At 36.0% G+C, this 14,739-nt stretch overlaps 1 non-coding gene across 1 annotated transcript; it reads right to left on the minus strand.

Moving 5' to 3' along the window:
- Window positions 1-3,033: 3,033 nt before the first annotated feature.
- On the minus strand, window positions 3,034-3,105 carry TRNAE-CUC (transfer RNA glutamic acid (anticodon CUC)). Its single transcript has one exon. It is a non-coding gene; the product is annotated as a tRNA-Glu (tRNA).
- Window positions 3,106-14,739: the final 11,634 nt, after the last annotated feature.

Raw genomic sequence — 14,739 nt, forward strand, 5'->3', positions numbered from 1 at the left:
ACTCAAGGAGGACATGAAATTGTTGTAGCAGGCCCAGAGGAGGGCAACAAAATTGACCAGAGAGCTGGAGCACCTCCTCCTCTACAAGGACGGGCTGTGAGGTCTGGAGCTTTTCAGCCTGGAGAAGGCTCACAGGGGAACTCATAGTGGCCTTCCAGGAAGGTACAGGGAGGGGGCTGTAGCCTAACAAGGGCATGTAGCAACAGGATGAGGAGAAATGTTTTTAAACTGGAAGACAGTAGATTTAAACCAGATAATAGGAGGAGATTCTTTAATGTGAGGGTGGTAAGACATTGCCCAGAGAGGGTGACAGTGACCTCACCCTGGAAGGACATGCTGGATAGAGTTTTGAGCAATCTGGTCAAGAGGGAGGTGTCCCTGCCTATAGCAGGGGGGCTGGCACTAGATGATCTTTAAAGCTCCCTTCCAACCCAAACTATTCTGTGATTCTATGAGCATGATTATGTTTGCTTAATGAAACACTGTACCAAGCCATGTCATTTTGACTTCTGTTATTTGCATATTTGTGCTACATACTTTTAGCACTTAAACATACATTTATTTTCTGATAGGAGTGACATGCACAGTCTGCTGGTATGGTTAAAAGAAAGCAGACTCAAAAGAGGTAAAGCAAATATTTTCACATCATCATTTAATTATCTTTAGTCATTCTTGAAATAAATTATGTTCTATTGTTTGAAATTAATTTGTCTCACTTCAATAAAATGAATTTCTTTTGACTTCCTTTTCCCAATATAGATAAAAAGGAATAGCTATATGAATATAACCTTCAGATATTCCGAAAGACTTAATAAATCTTGGTGTTCATTCCAAAGATAAGTGGGTACTTGAAAGAATTTGTATTTTGTAGTCAGTGCTATTGCAATTTTTAGTTTGATTTTATGTTCTATCTGAACAGAAAGGAATTGCTTCTTTTGTAAAATGGAATGGCATGACAGATATGTAGGTAACTGCTTAATAACAAACCCATTCTCTGCATTGGCAGTGACATATTGATGCTTTAAGATTGAAAAGGAAGTGCCTCAGAAACCTTGAATGTCATACCCTTTTCCACTGAAAAGTGTCCTCTGTGTTGGCTGGTCTCTTATTGAAGATGTCATTAATTATTTGAGTACAGATATCTAGCTGTCAGTTTGTAATGGTACTGGCTACATAGGAAAAAATAAATAAATACAGGACTTTCCGAATATCTTTGTTATTTGAGGAAGCAATATTGCGTCCTAACTTCAGTCTTAATCAAGACCAACAGGAAAAGCTTATTTGGAAAACAGAAATTTAGGAAGATGACCAATTGTCCCCTATTCAGTCTGTCGGTCTTGTTGACAAGCACAGTTGAAAATACTGCAGCATTTCACTGTCTACTTCAGATATCATATCTCTACAACTACTCTGTTATTCTGACACGTCTATTTTCAGGAAAGAGTTTTGAATCTCATAGGAATTCTACATTTTTTAAAGATGTATCATAATCAAGAAAGACAATCTCCGGGCAGGGACTACATCTTTCATTTTCAGGTGCCAGATCCAAAATGGAAAAGGTTTATATTTATTTTACAGTTTGGGAGCTAGATATTCTTTGCTGTAAGTCTGAGTTGCAAATGTTTCTGTCACCACATTTCTCTACCCGAAATTTCATGGACCTGATAAAATCTTCCTAAGGCAAATAACATTTACTGGTTTGCTGATCATCCTATACATATTGGTATTTAATACATAGAAGGAGCAGCATATCTCATGTTATGGTGGAAAGAAACAAATAACAATAAGCCAGAAGAAAGAGAGTGATAAACGAGTGGGGTGAAGGAATTTCAGACTTTTCTTTAGCCTCTGAAATAAACTTGAGATATTTGAAAATTTGAAGTCAAACATTGTCCTGTTTAAAAATACATGATTTGTTTCTATGTAGGATAAATTACTGGTACTATACATTTATATTAAAAAAAAAAAAACAAAAAACAAAAACAAACAAAAAAAAGATGACTTTTCTTAAGAAAAGTTGCTGAAATGAAAACATTGGAAAATGATATCTTTTTTCAGTACATATTTCTCCCCAAAATTACTGATATAGAAAATAAACTCTTACATTGTGAATCACATAAATATCACTATGGTACTTCAAGAAAAGGAGAGCCTTTCACAGGAAGTGCACTTTATTCAAGAAGTGACTGCATGAATAAGGTACCTCTTACAAGAAGTTTCTAAGCGTGAATGACAAAAGTATTTGGTTGTCAAGTGCATCTTGGGAAAACTGACTTGTTTCCTTTATTACTCTTACTGCACTAAAAAAATCTCTACTGAGCGCCAAATGGGTATATCTTTCCTGAATGCATTTGTGAAGCTCATTGGAACCAGGTGTCAGCAAACACAGACAAAAAGCAGAATTCAAAACTAACTGGGCTGGGACCCAAAGTGGCACAATATGTCCTGCTGGATCCTCCTAGTTTAATGACGCATAAGTGAGAAAATTTTGTTTTAGAGATGATAAAAATAACTATTCATAACTATTGTTTAGTGTATTACTGTGACAGACTATATATTTAAAAGGCAAGAGTGTGGTAAATTCTTATTCCTTTGAGACTTTTTATACATATCCATTTCTTTTTTAATGGCTTTAGGATGCTTTGAGCTGGTATTAGACTTTGCCTCTGTGGATCTGTAACCTCAGGCATTTAAGAATTTGATTTGAATAAAAATACAGTAAACTAATAATTCTTGCAGAAATAGCAAAGAAGGACATTTGATCCCACTGGAGAAAATGCTCAGATTAAATAGCACAACAGTATGAAGATGTCTTTTAGAAAACGCACAACCAAGAACTATGGAAATTCAGGAGTACCACAAGTTTGCAGGTGTCATGGTTTTGTAATGTTGCTGTCAATATTCCACATCAAAACATCATGTGCAGTATGGATCGTTAAAAAGTTCATGCTCCAGTTCCATGGAATAACAACATCCCAAATACTCAGCTCTCAGAAGAAAACTACATATCCCAGAGGACTTCACAGAGGATGGTTCCCTGACCGGGAATCGAACCCGGGCCGCGGCGGTGAGAGCGCCGAATCCTAACCACTAGACCACCAGGGATATGATCCATACTGCACATAATGTTATGATGTGGAATATTGACAGCAACATTATATAAGTAAGTAAGTAAGATAAAGATGAAGCAGAAATGCTTTGTTTTCTTGAAGGGCTGTATTTACACAATGACAACAAAAAGCTGTGTGGATGAGAGTATGGAAAACATCAGAGCCAGAAGAGTAGAAATAGCTACATCTGACCACTCCCAGAAGAATTTGTTTTCTATTTTTTATATACAGTAAGTAGATTTCTGGTTAGAACATTGTATAGTGGTAAAAACAATTATACTAAAATTTATGTAACAGGTACCATTAAAACAATATTATTTCCACGTCAACATCATTTTAAAGTAATCTCTTCTGTAGAGTTAAAAAGGAACTATATAGATATACTAAAAGCCTAATGTGATTGTGAGGACACATAATTGTGATTAGACATGCAGGAGGAGTGATAAAGTAGTAAGCGTGACAAAGATGTTAAAAACACTTTTTCTCTCCTAAATGCTTAGAGTACTGTCATTTGCTATTGGTATGTTTACTGATGCCTCAAGCAACTAGGTTCAATTTCCCCTAAAAAGTTGGCTGTAAAGCAGATGAAACCTGTTTCCTCAGTCTAGGACATTTTAGTCCTGACTGTCCATATTTCCTGAATTAAGAAAATCAGAATTGAGATTTTGATAGAAATCACAATGCCAAACTACCAAACTACCAAAGACAGAAGATCACAGAAGAGTCAGCTGTTCCTCACTGTGTGATACCAAAGACAGTGAGATTTGAAATAGAAATTTTCAAAAGCATTCTAGCAATAAGACATGGTTTAGTGAGAACTGTTGGTGATTGGTGGATGGTTGGATTGGGTGATCTTGTAGGTCTTTTCCAACCTTGGTGATTCTCTGATTCTGTGATAAAAGTACAGAAATTACCTCTTAGAACAAACTTTATCTTGAAACATCAACAGATTGATGCTTAATAAGTGCTTTAGTTAATGAAAATCAAATCCAAGAATGCAAATCTAAGAATCACCAGTATTTTCATGAGATTCTCTCTCCATGGAAAGAAAAAAAAACTAAGGAAGACAGCCTCCTGCATTCCTGAAGGATTACATGCGATTTTGCTAATTCAGGAAAGCAAGAATACTGGCAACTGAAAGTCTAAAAAGGGCAGAATAGATATTTGTGACAGGAAACACATCCTATTCTTTATATGGCCTTCTATATTTGTTTTGTAGTGATATTTCATCTTGCCATATGTTCCCTGTTAATAGAAGTGTTGACTCAGGTTTTATCACCACAACCTTTTCAGAACTGTAAGATCTAGTGTTCAGCGGTCACAAGGGGACTCTTAGGGAGGAGGTAAGAAGCTTTGGAAAAAGGAAAGAAAGCAAATCTTTTCATCACCCTGGCCACAGTATGTCTAAAAGTGCCCGAATTTTCAGTTTCTAAACTGCGTTTGCAATCCTAGCAACTGGAAAAAATATCTGTACTTGCAAAGCAAGTATGTTTGTACTGGAAGGCACTGGGATCCAGTAATGATGCCAAAAATGTCATTTAAGAGAGTAAAAATTTAGAGCAAAGTTGCAGCTTAATGTAAACAAATGTATGATACTATATTTTATAGAAACAGAGGCATTCTCCAAACCTGGAACTCCAGAACTAGGCTCTTGTTTTAAGCCCAGTTGAAGCGATGTCTACTGTCAGACATGAGATATGTTCCAGTACATGCTGAAGTAGGACTGAGGACACTACCGCGTTCTTTGATTTCAGTAACTAAATTGATTAATAAAAATTCTGACCCATAATTAACTATTAAATGAATGATGAAGAAGAAGTAGAGTAGAATCAGGTTAGATTATAGAATTATCTATGAGGCACGCTCCTGATACTCCAATTCATTCTAAATATCCTCTGTATCATGCTGACTCAATTCCACAGTGCAGTTCTGCACTTAAGAACCATAGGAAAACACCAACTGATTCTTCTATCCCTTCTGTTAGAAATCTAAAACTGGATACAGTTCCTTATTCTGATATAAACAAATAAATAAATAACACTAGGAAACTAGTTAGGAAACGCTAGTTTATCAACAGCTTTCATCCAAATGTAGAACCGTTAGCTGATCTTCTTTTTCCTCAGAGAATAAAAAGATGGATGTACAAAATGCCATAATGTTCCAGATGAGGCACATGTTACTGTCTATAGCCCCAGGTAAAATTGTAGTCAACACAACAAAAAACCCAACCCATAAAATGTTTTTCTCTTTTACCTATTGTTTCGTTTCTGTGCTAATTATTATATATATATATATTATAATATATATGTACATATATATACACACACACACATATATACATACATACATATAAATATATAAATATATTAAGTGGGAGTAGATAGCAGTTCTCTCTTGAGATGCATTAAACCCTACACACTGCTGTCTCTTCTTCAGTGGTGTGGGTGATTTCTAAGTATCACGCAGTATTCTGCATGCACAAAATTCATAAGAACATAAATCTTACGCAGGCTCTTAAACACTTGAGAAAAGGGTGCAGTATTTGATGTTTTACTGATTTTAGACCTCAAACACTCAGAATCAAATTGGAAGTGTTTGTAAATGAAAATCTAATGGGAGTTTGTACTCCTTTTCTCCTTAGAGGATACACTGAGAGACCTGGGACTGTTTGCTTGGAGAACAGACTGAGATGATTCTTATTGATCCTTTTAAATATCTACAGGGAGTCAAGTGTATGGGGCTGGGCTTTCTCAGTGATGCCAAGCAACAGAACAAGGAGAAACAGCAAGGACTGGAACATGGGAAACTGTATCTGAACATGAGAATTCCCTGTGTACTCCAGTAGAAATCTTGCAGTTTATCTACACTGGAAAAAGATTGAATACCACCTTCTCAGTCTGTAAATGGCAGCTTTGTTATTACAGTCTGCAGGAATGTCAGTTCACTTTTTTATTTTCCTACTTCCAAGAGACTTTTGGCATAAATATGCAATTTTAGTAACTCAAAGAAAATGGTTCAAAACAGAGAGGATTGCATTACGCCTGTAGAGAAAGATACCTAATCTCTAATTGTCACCAGTTTACCCAAGCTCCTGTTGGGAAATTGGATTCAGATGGCAGGACCTACTCAAAGTATGTGCAAAAGCTCTGTTTAAGCGAACTCTGAAAGGTAAAGCAATGTACTATATTTGTAAGGAATAATCAGATATAGAAATTTTTATCTGTAGTCAAACATTTGGCTTCAGTTAATACTGAACTGAAGGCAATTACCTTACAGTAGAGTATGTGGTACAGTCTTGTAGAATAAATGAAAAATTTTCTCCTCAGAAACTGTGACTTGTATCCACACACACACACACAAAAAAACAAAACAAAAAAACCCAACAAAACAAAAACAACCAACAAACCAACCAAACAAACAAAACACACAAAAAGAACCCCACCAACCATCAAATATTTGAACAGTCAAAGCAAAGATTTTAGTGATAGTCTAACTGGTTATGAAATTAGATACTGTGAACACTTAATCACAGAAAGCCTTTAACTATATCTTATTTTTAAATCCTAGAACCTGGAAATTGGCATATTTTATGATGGTTTGTATCTCCTCTAAATTAAGCAGTATGTATATAATGTATGTGTTGAAAGGGAATAGCTGAAATTGGAAGACCTAATTAATCCTGCAGAATCAACAGTCTATGCAAGAATCATACTTAGAATGAAGAACATGAAAATAAAATGCTAGCAAGAAGCTTTATAAAGGGTTTTATTTTTGTGTTTAGTCATGTTCATCATATAAGGTTATTATAAAAATTGAAAATATTTGCTTCTCTTGACTGTGTTGCATAAACAGATCTGACTATATTAAATTTTCACCAGGAGTAAAAAAATAATACCTACAAACAAACATTTTGTTTACAATTAGCTGACAAATGGGACACATTTATCAGATATGTATTATTTTCAGTGTCACAAGTAGTGAGGTTAAGTAATGATCTATGCCTTTAACATAGGTTAGGAAAGTTAATCTAAGATAATTTTTCATAGAATCCTTTGACTTGGAAGGGACCCTCAAAGGCTGTTTAGTCCCACTCCCCTGCAACAAACAGGGACACCTACAGCTAGATCAAATTGCTCAGTGTTTGGTCCAGCCTGACCTTGAATGTCTCCAAATTTCTTTGGTGAACTTCTACTGTGAGTGTCTGTTTCTGCAACCTGTTTACCACAAGAGAAGTGAAGATGGCATGTCTTATGCTCAGGCTAATACTATATACAGCCAGCCTACAGATGTGAATACTGGAAACACTACAGAGAGACACAGGTAAATAAAGTTCACCGAGTTCCTCCTTGCAAAGCAGAAACAAAATCAAGTCCCTGTAAAGATTTGTTTGAGCAAGGCCATAGAAAGAAAACAAATTATAGACAGGTTATGTGAAACTTTTGATCTGGAAAAATTAACTCCATACAAAGACACTCTTAGATGAAAAACCTGAGGAATATGTACCATCTATACTGTTTCAAAAGAACATAGCATTTACTGATAGTGTTGGCAAGCTAAGTGCATGGTTCTTCACATGATTAGGCTTAAAACAAGTCTAAGTACAGGCAATTTAAATTTATATTCTTGCAACTTTAATTCTTATTTTCAAATTCTTTAAAATTCAACACAAAACTATATTCCAGTGCACTAAACACCTACTAGCGTCCATTTGGTTTTCTTAAGGCTATTAACATTGTCTGTTATGGCTCTCGGCTCTGCTTATTAAAGGCCCACAGCCCACATGGTGTTCCTGCCTAATTATAAAATCCTATGACACAAGCTCTTTTGGTTGTTTATGTGTTCACTAAGCATACCAGCAGTCAATAAAATGATACCACAGCTAGCAGGTTTGGTCTCCCCACATCCTATTCATTATGATGGTAATTTCCATAAGTAGAAAGGAACATGTTATGCCTGAAAATTGATTTACTTAGCATTAGGACAAAGATGAAATAATTTTTACATCTTAAACCATTTAGAAGAAACTGACCTGTTTTGCATTAGCTCAATTTATTTAATATCCATGCAGAAAATGAAAGTTGCTGTTGTGGTTTAATTTGGCAGCAAGCTGAGCACCCTGCAGCCATTTGTTCACTTCCCCTCTCTCTGCTGAGATGAGAAATAGCACTGGGAACCAAACAGAACAAGTGAGTTGAGATGAACACTGTTTACTGAGACTGAAGAAGCAAAAATGCTATGATAATATATACAGCTGTAATATGATTACTTACCACCTGCCAATGGATGCATAGCAACAATACGATGGCCTGTAAAGAATACATTTCATCATTGACTGGAACCCCCTGAGCAGCAGCCACCCCTGAGCCTACAGCTTTGTGGCCTTCTGCAGGCTATCAAGCAGAATGGAATAAACTCTTGCCTTATTCAGGCACCTATTGCAGCCCCAGTGCATCTTCTGCAGCTGTAAAGGAAGGGCCTCTTTCCTGGCATGTGAGCGAATAAGCCTTGAGTAAAGGAAAATTTAACAGTCTCTTCAGTGGTAGAGTTGAAAGCAGATCTTTTCTTTGTTCCTCTCTTCATTCTTTCCTCAAGCATTCCATAATGAGCCTTATACATCTCAAGGTGCTTTTCACCTTCACCTGTAATAAGTTCTGTAGGGGTTGTAGGGTTCTGTAGGTGACTCAGAGAAACTCTTGTCTTGACTCATCATGGACCATAGATCTCCTAGGTTATCTCTGGGAAGGACTGGGATGAGGGACCATGACTTGGACGTGGTTATTGGGGTTCCTCTACCTACTCTGTATAATTTTGTAAAGTGTGAGAAGATTCCACTTATAGTACTGAAATTTAACTTCAAAATAAAAGTTTATCTATATTGTAAGATAATGTTGAATACAGTATCATGCTACATTAAGATTTATGAACCTATAGATATAAAAAGAGAGTATGAAATCTCAGAAATCTAATAAAATTGGCATCTTATGTCTTGCACTGTCTTAGAAAAAGATACTTAATGAGAGTTTTTATAGGAAATAAAGAGAAAAAGAGGAATGTGGAAAACAAAGAGAAAAATAGGAGAGTATTTGGTACTGATTTCTATAATGAATTTGATATCCTTATTCAATTCAGTAACTGTTGCAAATGTTTAAAGGTAGTATACAGGGAAAAATTTGAGAGCCATTTAATTTTTTATTGAGTTCACTCATTAATGGCTTGGGACACAGCTTCTGAATGTGAAAGAAGGGGAATGGAGGTACTTACACTTCTTCAAGGAAAAGGCTGAAAGTTCTGTATATTCTGTCAAGCTAATGAGTCTCATCCACAGTGTGCTTGTTAAATTCAGGAGACTATGATCTGTTTAACTGTAAGTCTGCCAAAAACATCTTCTGTGTACATTTGTTAACTCAGACCTTTTTGTTTTTCTGCTCATTGCCTTTAGAGAACATAACCCTTCTACAGATGAGTAAGGAGGTTCAAAGTGTGTTGCATTTTGAAAAAGTAGTCTTTTACTATTTCTTGAGTATGCAGAAGAGGAACAGTACAAAAGTGAACTTAGGTCACAGATGTTTGCATTTTTTTACAGCAACAATATTACCTTGTCTATGATGGTCTAACGGATTATTTTTTTATCTGTTTTTTTGGAGTTATTAATAAAAAAATCACATGAAAATTTAGTGAGTTTTGCTTTTTATTTCTTATCATTAATAAAGCAGCATGGGGCCAGAATGAATACTGTTTGCCTACTGTTAGCAGAGATTTAATCAAAGTTTATATAGCAGATTGAGTAAGATATAATAGCTTAAAAACTTTTATTTAGAGCAAATGAGACCCATGCAGATGGCTTGTGGTGTCATTTGTTTATTAATTATGTCATTTCAGGACAGATGAAAGCCAAAGACATTAATCAAATAATGAAAACGTAACCATGTTTTATGTTATGCAAGTAGAAATGAGGGAACTGGAAAATGGTGAGCTATTAGTGCAGGAAATAAAAAACATAAATATTTTGCCACATATGTCATATGCAACAAAGTAATAATAAAAACCAGCTCTCTGTTTTCAAGATTGTGTTCTCTGCGTTGATAGAAGACTAGGAAAGAATGAATGTCCAGTTATGAACATTGTTGATAAAATGAACACGTTGGAGAAAATTCAGGTGGTAGGAACGGGAATGTAAAAGGACTTTATTTTATACTTTCACAGACTATTTAGTCAGTAGAATAATTTTAAAGAAGTCTTTATTTCTGAAAGGTCCTAAATTCTTGAAAAGGTTTTGCTGAAACTTTGAAGGTTCTTAGGAAATGTGAATGTTATCAAAATTCTTGGCTAACAACAAACAATCAGAAAAGCTTTAAACATGTCAGCATTTTTACTGGATTTTTTACAAAAAGTATATTCTGGTTTCCTCATTTTTGGGTGGCATTTTCTTCTGAAAGCAAGCTAATTATAGTAACATTTAGTAACATATAGTGAAATAACCTAAATATTATAGAAAATTTTTAATCGCCAAAGCTATTTTTAAAATATTTCTTCTACTGTGAAAATTAGTCAATATTTTTACATTTCATTCTGTGCGATACAGTGAAATTATATGACAACATATAGGCATTTTCTATTTTTGCCAAGAAACTTTTTTGCCATTGCATTAAACAGATGTCTAGTATTTATATTTCAGGCTAGATTTTTTTAATCAACAGAGAGATGTGCTTCCAGTTTTAATCTATTTTCCAAGAAGGGAAGTTATAACTCACTAAGTTTAATTACATCATCTAATTAATTACATTCACCTTAAGTGGATAAATGGGTTTGTTCTGTGGCCCCAAGGGAGATAAATTGCTGTACATGGAATCATAGAATCATTTGAGTTGGAAGGGACATTTAAAGGTCATCTAGTCCAACTCCCCTGCAGTGCACAGAGGCACCTACAGCTAGATCAGGTTTCTCAGAGCCTGATTCAGCCTGACCTTGAATGTCTCCAGGGAAGGGTTATCCATTATGTCTCTGGGCAACCAGTTCCTGTACCTCACCACCCTTATTGTAGAAATCTTTTTCTTTGTATCTAATATAAATCTACCCCTTTTTAGTTTGAAACCATTTCCTGTTGTCCTGTCACAGCAGACTCTACTAAAGAGTCTGTCCCCTTCTTTTCTGTAGCTCCCCTTCACCTACTGAAAGGCTGCTATCAGGCCACCTTGCAGCCTTCTTTTCTCTGGGTTGAAAAGCCCTAGCTCTCTCAACCTGTCTCATTAGGTAAGTGTTCCACCCTTTGGACCATTTGTGGACCTCTTCTGAACATGCTCTGACACATCCGTGTCTCTCCTGCACTAAGCACTCCTTATCTGGATGCAGTACTCCAGGTGAAGACTCACCAGTACAGAGTAGAGGGGCAGGATAACCTCCTTTGACTTGCTAGCCACATTTCTTTTGTTGCAGTCCAGGATACAGTTGACTTGCCGGTCCGCAAGAGCACATTGCTGACTCATGTCCAGCTTGCCATCCAGTAGTACCACCAAGCCTTTATCGTCAGGGCTGTTCTCAATCCTTTCATCCTTCAGCTTGTATTGAATAGTGGGGCTTGCCATGATGCAGGTGGATGTTGAGAAAATTTACCAGCTTCCTAAATATTTAGCTTGCCATCTCTAGCTCATGCAATCTATTAAACAGACTCACAGAAAGAAAGGTTGTGTTACTAATAAGCGGGTAACAAGAAATACAAACATGGCGTGATACTGTTCTGTGGGAGATCAAAGCTTGTGTGACTGTTAGGGGTAATATAGTCATAATTACTTAGCATGCCATTTTAGATAGATTAAATAATTGAAACATGTTATACTACCCAGGATAGAGTCTTGTGGCATTTATTTTGCACAGAAGTGCTCATATTGGCTTTAGAAAGTGAAGTCTGTATCTTGAATCACAAGTGATTGCTTCAATGCAATTACATCTGTTTTCAACTTGAGCATGACTCTGCATGCTGCGATTTATTTTCCTTAACCTTGTTTTATATGCAAGTTTCTCATTCATTCCAATTTTAAGGACTTCTGAGGAAGAGGCAGGGAAGAAAATGATTGAAATGAAAATCTGTAGTTAACCTTAGAGAAAAAGCTTACATGCTTCAACTTTTAAAGATGAATTATAACCATAATTTTAAGGAAAAGAGTAGTAGAAGCATCAAAATATGAAAAGCAGGCAAACTAGAACTGTATTCAGCTCCGGACACTATTTTGTAAAGAATGTGTTGAGAAGAAAATTTACATGGAAATACTGGGTATGAGAATGAAGTTACTTGCTGGCTGTTTCAGTCCCTCTGAGAAGAAACTAAAAACGGACTCCCTTTGCTACTTGACTAGTAACAACATGAAAATTGCAATATTTCCTTAGGCCAGTTCAGCAGTGTCTATTCAAATCATCAACATTTTTGCTCCCTAAGGCCTGCTGAGCACTCATCTTCTCAAGGAAGGGAGGGACATAGGTGGGGACTATGGATATAATTTTTCCTTCTCACTAAATCAAAACACATCAGAACTGAATCCACTAATCCTCTGTCTTCATTCTTTCACTAAATTATGGGAGAACTGAAACAATTTGTAGCATGCCTGGAAAGTCAATATATCTGCTTGAGAGTGTTTGAGAAATAAATAACAAAACAGAATATATTTTCATGAACACCCACCTTGCAGTTCTGCTACTTAAAATGAAGTAGTTTGTTTACCTCATTAAATCTAGCCAACAGTTATTTTGAATTTCAGGCATAAACTCTGTAGTTTATTACTGGAGAAAAGCAGATCTTATCACTCCCTCTCCTTACCCTATATCGGACAGCTGATAGGCACAGCTTTATCTGCACTAACTTAGTTTCCCAAGCAAGAACGTATATTCTCTTTCGGGAGAACTCATTCAAAACTGGACAGATTGTTTCTTTGCCTAAATATGAATTATTTTTCATCTGTGGTTAAGATGAGGTAGAAATAAAGTCCAGCGAAGGTGTATCCATCCTGACTTCCTGTCTACAAAAATGCACTGGGAAGAGTGTGGAGGAAAGAAGAGAACATTGCACTGGATGTCTTCCATGCAGACCAGCTGTTTTGGAGTATTGTCCTCTGAAAAAAAGAAAGACAGGAGATTCTTCTTTTTTTTTTTTTTTTTTTTTTTTCTTTTTTTTAGCCTTGTCTAGTATCTGTGCATTTAACTCTAAAACCATGTGTTTGAAAATTGGAAAAGTAAAACAGTACTGTTAATAAACAGGTAACCAGCAGTTGTTATATGGCAATTTTGGCATGAAACAAATCTTCAAAACTGAAAATGGCCAACTCTTAAGAAGAATCCCAGTATTACTTTAGTACACTACGTTACAATCAACCTTTTCTACATTTTTAGCAAGAAAGAGTGATGCGGTTCAGAAAGGTATCTGTGTAAACAGATCACCTTCTTTTGTTAAGAGTTTATATATTGCTTTCTCATTCATTATTCTGTTGTACCATTCCTCTTCTGTGGGAGCCTGAATCAGTGCAAATTCTACAAATTCTTATTCAGAATATTTCACTAAGAAAACAATTTTGAGTGATCATTCATGTTAATTTCTTCAAATATTTGCTGAACTTGCGGTAGTTGGGAATGCATGTTTATGGTTCCCTTGTGTTTTCAATGGAAAATGAATCATACAATGAAAAATGTTTCCCTACTTTTTTCCACCCATCACCTTTGTATTTATGATGGAGAATAAGGAATGAAGGGCAGGGAAACTGGAGGAAGAGGGCCAGATACAAATAAATGTTTAGGCTTTTTGTTCTGGACTGATTTTAAGCATTCATGTTGAGTGTTTTTTGAAACAATGTTGAAAATAAGCCCCAAATCTTTCTCTCCTGACAATTAATGTTAATGAATTTAGGTGGCTGTAGCTTCTGAGACTATGGAGAAAACCTGCTACTCTACTATAATACAGGCCTGTCTCCTACACTAGTTCTTTCCTGGGATTTTCTCAGCCTCCACTGACCTAAAAACTATGTCCTTTGGGTTTTCTCATCCCACAAACAGAACTAAATGCATAGGCACGGATAAATATTAGAAAACTTGTTCGCATAAGATGGAGTACCTGCTGTATCTCCTCAGTTACAGACAGTTCTTGCAGTCCCTGAAATAGGTTTGAGCCTGCCTGCAAATGTACAGCTGCAACCTCACAGCACAGCAGCTGTGGACTGACAGGGCAACAAAAGGGATCATATATTGATTTCTATATATCAAGCTGATATTTCAGCATCTTGGAAAATCTGTGTCAGGTGGAAGGAGTTAGCATGAAGTACTGGAGTTTGTTGTGTGTGCCAAGGAAGTGTATTTTGTCCTGGCAGTAGAAAAATTCCTGCTTCAAGATTGTAGCGTGGGTGAATTATCCTGCCCAACAGGGATATGTGTCTGGGTGCCAGCCAGGCATATTTTATGTGATGTATAAGCAAAGCACGACTTCATGAGCTTGAATGCATTTCCATGTAGGCATACCTGTGTCTCTGTTTTATTATGTCAGTGATGCAGTAAGTTATTCTGAAAACAAATTGTTAAGTATACGTAAAATTAACACAGAAGTTTATTTTTAAAGATCTCTGAATGTAGAAAATTATTTTTTTAGATGTATCCA

This window comes from Coturnix japonica, chromosome 3 (genome assembly GCF_054131305.1).
Source record: "Coturnix japonica strain WE chromosome 3, WE-NBRP24, whole genome shotgun sequence".
In the NCBI taxonomy this organism is placed as follows: domain Eukaryota; kingdom Metazoa; phylum Chordata; class Aves; order Galliformes; family Phasianidae; genus Coturnix; species Coturnix japonica.